Genomic DNA, 7,042 nt, shown 5'->3' with positions numbered 1-7,042 from the left:
GTAATTTATTCCCTTTTATCTAATTGGAGTCTAAATTATCTGTTCTATAGGTGATGGCTTTTCAAGTTAATCTACGGTGTACTTCTGCAAAATATCAGGCAACAAAGTTTACAAGGAAAATACAAAATGGAATCACCAACAGTAAAACATTCAGTTTGTGCAATAGTTATCTTGAATTTTGACTGAGTTATTCATTATATCCCCTGTTTGAGATCACAGTAATCTTTACAACAATCATCAAACTTTTGAACACAACTTTAAATGAGTTAAAGTCTGACTTACTTTGGTGCCATTCTAACATGCAGCAGGGTTGTGAGGCAGAGCCTTATCTCAGGTAAGGCGGGGCTTTTCCTGAAGCTAATTTTTTCCTCTTTTGCCATGACCAGCATGACCAAATTTTCAAGTTCAGTGAGGGACAAAGGAGTACTAGAAAATAAAGGTTTATAAACACAGATTTTGAAGATTAAGTTGAGAAGAGAAGGAGCTCTGCTCTCTGATGGAAATGCAGATCTAAAGAGTTATGTCAGCAATCTTTATTTATATATGCCTTCTTATTAGGTTAAAGACTAACTAAGCAATATTCTTTGTTTTCAGGGAAGTTACAGAGACAAGGACATTAACATACCTTTTTTTTCAGAGCTGCAAAGTACAATGTTAGAAGCTCTGTGTATCTCTCAAGAAAGACCACTGTCCAAAGTCATGAAGTCTCAATCACTGTTGTCCCACTTTTGCTACTGCACATTACACTCTTTCTTAAATGTCATTTTAAGAAGTTTACATATATTGAATCCTGAGTCTATATGAACATTAGTTAACAATTTAACATATCTAAAACATGAATCAAAGAAAGACTGAGAGAGCTTTTAATTTCCTTTTGTGTGGCAAAGTGGCAAAATGCTTCAATGTATTAACCTTTAAACAAATGAAGCTCTCACTAATTTTTAGAAATACATTTAAGTTTAAATTTCTTTTATCTCAATATAACAAATTTACATATATTCTATTGATGACAGGTCCTATAATGGAACATTAAATGATGAGTTTAAAATTACCATTACAGACAAGATTAATTTGGAGAATAGCAGCTTGATAAATTTTCTCTATAAAGACTTGTATATCTGGAAAATATGAACACATGTAATATACAAAGAATAATGATTGTAAGTATGTTACTCCATGGAATAACTTTATAAATTAATCAGATGACTATAACAAACACATTTGAGTAATCCCATACATGTCGACTCTAATTCACTCTTCTTATTGTAAAAAAAACAAGATATCAGACAAGTGTACCAACAGTGTTTGCCATCTCATTCCTGTGGAAGAAAAGTCCTAGAAAAATTGATGTTAGACATTTTATAAACATCAACATTTAATGAGTTTGACCACCTAGAGACTTGTGAGTTAATTTTAAAGACATTTTGCTTCTGTTAGTTTACCTAATTTAAATTGAATCTTTTAAATCATGTGAATTAAAAGTATTTGGATCCATTTTTTAAATTTTAGTTTTTAAGCACCCTTATATTTAACACAAAAGCAAAGACCTTGCAATGCTTATCTCCATTGCAATTTTAAACATGTTCAAAAATAACTCTAGAGTTGATAAAAAGAAGTGATCAAAAATCATTAACCTAGGTACGTAGGATCAAAATTGTGAGCTCAAAAATATACCATTTAAGGAAAACAAGAGTTCTAGAAGAAAAATGGTAATGGCCATTAATTATAGTATGAGAAATTGGGAAAGAGAAGGGCAGAGAGAAGAGGAAAAGGGAGAGATAAAGTGTTGTGTTGCAGCCCAGGAGAAATTGAAAATGGACACTTCTTTTTCCTTGGGTTTGAGACTGGTCTCCCACTGGGACTTCCTCCATTTACATTTCTTTTTTTTTTTTTTTTGGGATTGCATTTTTACTTTATTTTTGTCCAAGTTACTTAGGCTCCTAGAAGCTCTTTCTCTCTGTAAACTGGGGACAATAATAGTAAAAGCCTTATAGAATTGTAAGAAAGATGAAATGCACTAAAGCAAGTCAACCATCCAGAGTGAGATGGTCTTTTACACAAGTCACCTCCTCCCCCATCAGACAAAAACTGTGTGTCTAAGGTATTGCTCAGCTGTGCCCTGGCTCTCTTCAATTTTTTTTTTATTGTAAATAAATGGGATACATGTTTTTTCTCTGTCTGTACATGGCGTAAAGGCATACCATTTGTGTAATCATAAATTTACATAGGGTAATGTTGTTTGATTCATTCTGCCATTTTTTCCCTTCCCCCCCTCCCCTCCCACCCTTCCCCTCCATCTATACAGTCCTTCCTTCCTCCATTCCTGCCCCCCTCCCTAAACCCAACTCCAACCCCAACACTAACCCTTCCCACCCCCCATTATGTGTCATCATCCACTTATTAGAGATATCATTCTTCCTTTGTTTTTTTGAGATTGGCTTATCTCACTTAGCATGATATTCTCCAGTTTCCTCCATTTGCCTGCAAATGCCATAATTTTATAGTTCTTTATGGCTGAGTAATATTCCATTGTATATATATACACATTTTCTTTATCCATTCATCAATTGAAGGACATCTAGGTTGGTTCCACAATCTGGCTATTGTGAACTGAGCAGCTATGAACATTGATGTGGCTGTATCTCTGTAATATGCTGATTTTAATTCCTTTGGGTATAGGCCAAGGAGTGGGATAGCTGGGTCAAATGGTGTTTCCATTCCAAGTTTTCTAAGGAATCTCCACACTGCTTTCCAGAGTGGCTGCACTAATTTGCAGCGCCACCAGCAATGTAAGAGTGTACCTTTCTCCCCACATCCTCGCCAACACCTGTTGTTGCTAGTATTCTTGATAATTGCCATTCTAATTGGGGTGAGATGGAATCTTAGCTTCAACATGTCGGCTTAGGACCAGACTTCCTCAACAGGACTCCCATAGCACAAGAAATAAAAGCAAGAATTAATAACTGGGATAGATTCAAACTAAAAAGCTTTCTCTCAGCAAAGGAAACTATCAGCAATGCAAAGAAAGAGCCTACAGAGTGGGAGAATATCTTTGCCAATCATACTTCAGATAGAGCGCTAATCTCCAGAATCTATAAAGAACTCAAAAAACTCTACACCAAGAATGTAAATAATCCAACTGACAAATGGGCTAAGGAAATGAATAGACACTTCACAGAAGAAGATCTACAAGCAATCAACAAACATATGGAAAAATGTTCAACATCTCTAGTAATAAGAGAAATGCAAATTCATTTACATTTCAATGTAAGCCTTGACTGAGATCTGAAAGGGGCTAACTGGTTCTAGCAGAAACTTGAGGCCTAGGGTATTTTAACACTTTTTCCTGGTTAGTAATCAATTTGGATGCAGAAAATTGTGAAACATTATCCCCCACTACTTGTGGGGAATGGGGCTGCTATATCATACTCCTTACTGGGACATGCCACTGATGGTTTGACTGGTTATTCCCTCCAGACAGGCATATGTGGGACCTTGTGGCAGGAGGACTAGGTGGGCTGGGCCAGGGAATGGAAGCAGAAACAGCTGAGTACAAATTGGAGGAGGAGGAGGATTAAGAGGGGGAGAAGAAGGAGGCAATTGAGTTTGCAGGAAGAGCCAAGAAGCAAGAAGGAAGAGATTTGAAAATAAGGAATCCCTTTCTATCTGCCTGCTTGCTCACAGAAGCTGTGTGCCATTACAGAAAGGAATTTTGATGGCTTTAAGCCAGCGGTCAGGCAAAGGTTTCACCTAGTTGAATCTGCCAGATTGGAGGACCCAGGTCCCATGGTGGAGACTGATACAGCTGAGTGTGTGGCCAGAGTATCCTGAGACCAAAGTAGTAGACTGCAGATGAGAAGGCAGCACATAGATGGTGACATCACACAAGCATCAATGTGGGGCCAGGCAAAAGCCGAGAAGAGTTGAGGACCTGATATCAGGGTTTTCGAGTACCAGTGTGAGTGCGAGATGAACCTCAAACCAGAGAGAGAATCTCCCCCATAATGTCAGGAATCCACCCGGCAGATAAGACTGACTATAAGGGCCAGCTGTAAGTATAAAAGTTGTGGCTGGGGGTACCCCCCCACCTCAGCCGCCTTGAGAGCCCCAGAAACCTGACGGTAGCTTATCAGGTCAGCAGAGGTGTGTGTGCGTGGTTTTTTTTTTTTAATTCGTTTATACTGTAAACAAATGGAATATATCTTGTTTCTCTGTTTGTACATGAAGTAGAGGCATACCAATTGTGTAATCATACATTTAACTAGGGGAATAGTTTTGATTCACTCTGTTGGTTTTTTTTTTTGTCCCCTCCACACCTCCCGCCTCTCTTATCCCCCTATAGAGTTCCTCCTTCCTCCAACCCTGCCATCTTCCCACTCCCTATATGTATCATCATCTGCTTATCAGTGAGATCATTCGTCCATTGGTTATCTGAGATTGCCTTATCTCACTTACCATGATATTCTGAACTGCATCCATTTGCCTGCAAATGCCATAATTTTATTATTCTTCATGACTGAGTAATATCCCATGGGATATGTATCACAGATTTTTTATCCATTCATCAACTGAAGAACATCTAGTTTGGTTCCACAATCTGGCTATTGTGAATTGAGCAGCTATGAACATTGTTGTGGTTGTATCTCTGTAGTATGCTGATTTTAAGTCCTTTGGGAATAGTCCGAGGAGCGGGATAGCTGGGTCAAACAGTGGTTCCATTCCAAGTTGTCTAAGGAATCTCCACATCGCTTTCCAGAATGATTGCACTAATATGCAGCCCCACCAGCAATGTATGAGTGTACCTTTTCCCCCACATCCTCACTAACACCTATTGTTGCTTGTATTCTTGATAATCATGACTCTAATTGGAGTGAGATGGAATCTTAGGGTAGTTTTGAATTGCATCTATCTTATTACAAGAGATGTTGAACATTTTTTCATATTTGTTGATTACTTGTAGATCTTCTTCTGTGAAGTGTCTGCTCATATCCTTAGCCTATTTGTTGATTGGGTTATTTGTATTCTTGTTGTAGAGTTTTGTGAGTTCTTTATATATCCTGGAAATTAGTTCTCTATCACATGTATGAGTGGGAAAGATTTTCTCCCACTCTGTATGCTCTCTCTTCACATTGCTGATAGTTTTCTTTGCTAGAGAAAGCTATTTAGTTTGAATCTATTCCAGTTATTGATTCTTGCTTTTATTTCTTTTTTTAAATTTTTTTTCTTTTTTTTTATTGTAAACAAATGAGATACATTTTGTTTCTCTGTTTGTACATAGAGTAAAGGCATACCATTTGTGTAATCATAAATTTACATAGGGTGATGTTGGTTGATTCATTCTGTTATTTTTCCCCTTGCCCCCACCCCTCCCATCCCTCTTTTCCCTCTATACAGTCCTTCCTTCCCCCATTCCTGCCCCACTTCCTAACCCTCACTCTAACCCTAAAACTAACCCCTCCCACGCCCCATTATGTATCATCATCCACTTATCAGCGAGATCATTCTTCCTTTGGTTTTATGAGATTGGCTTACCTCACTTAGCATGATATTCTCCAATTTCGTCCATTTGCCTGCAAATGCCATAATTTTATCATTCTTCATGGCAGAGTAATATTCCATTGTATATATATGCCACAGTTTCTTTATCCATTCACCAAATCAAGGGCATCTAGGTTGGTTCCAAAATCTGGCTATGGTGAATTGAGCAGCAATGAACATTGTTGTGGCTGTATCTCTGTAGTATGCTGATTTTAAGTCCTTTGGGTATAGGCCAAGGAGTGGGATAGCTGGGTCAAATGGTAGTTCCATTCCATGTTTTCTAAGGAATCTCCATACTGCCTTCCAGAGTGGCTGCACTAATTTGCAACCCCACCAGAAAAGTATGAGTGTACCTTTATTCCCACATCCTCGCCAACACCTGTTGTTGCTTGTATTCATGATAATCGCCATTCGGATTGGGGTGAGATGGAATCTTAGGGTGGTTTTGATTTGCATTTCTCTTATTACTAGAGATGTTGAACATTTTTCCATATGTTTGTTGATTGTTTGTAAGTCTTATTCTGTGAAGTGTCTGTTCATTATCTTAGACCATTTGTCGATTGGGTTATTTGTAGTCTTGGTGTTGAGTTTTTTGAGTTCTTTATAGATTCTGGAGATTAGTGCTCTATCTGAAGTATGATTGGCAAAGATTTTCTCCCACTCTGTAGGCTCTTCCTTCGCATTGCTGATAGTTTCCTTTGCTGAGAGAAAGCTTTTTAGTTTGAATCTATCCCACTTGTTGATTCTTGCTTTTATTTCTTGTGCTATGGGAGTTCTGTTGAGAAAGTCTGGTCCTAAGCCGACATGTTGAAGATCTGGACCTACTTTTTCTTCTATAAGATGCAGGTCTCTGGTCTGATTCCGAGGTCTTAATCCATTTTGAGTTTAGTTTTGTGCACAGTGAGAGATATGGGTTTAGTTTCATTTTGTTGCATATGGATTTCCAATTTTCCCAGCACCATTTGTGGAAGAGGCTATCTTTTCTCCATTGCATATTTTTGGCCTCTTTGTCTAGTATGAGAAAATTATATTTATTTGGGTTTGTGTCCATGTCCTCTATTCTGTACCATTGATCTACCTGTCTATTTTGGTACCAATACCATGCCGTTTTTGTTACTATTGCTTTGTAGTACAGTTGAAGTTCTGGTATTGCAATACCCCCTGCTTCATTTTTCCTGCGAAGGATTGCTTTAGCAATTCTGGGTTTCTTATTCTTCCAGATGAATTTCATGATTGCTTGTTCTACTTCTGTAAGGTACATCATTGGGATTTTAATTGGAATTGCATTGAATCTGTATAGCACTTTTGGTAGTATGGCCATTTTGACAATATTAATTCTGCCTATCCAGGAACATGGGGGAACTTTCCATCTTCTAAGGTGTTCTTTAATTTCTTTCTTTAGTGTTCTGTAGTTCTCATTGTAGAGGACTTTCACCTCTTTTGTGAGATTGATTCCCAAGTATTTTATTTTTTTCAAGGCTATTGTGAGAGGGGTAGTTTTCCT

The sequence above is a fragment of the Sciurus carolinensis genome, unplaced genomic scaffold, assembly GCF_902686445.1.
Source record: "Sciurus carolinensis unplaced genomic scaffold, mSciCar1.2, whole genome shotgun sequence".
Taxonomy (NCBI): Eukaryota; Metazoa; Chordata; class Mammalia; order Rodentia; family Sciuridae; genus Sciurus; species Sciurus carolinensis.
Note: the sequence above shows the minus strand (reverse complement) of the source record.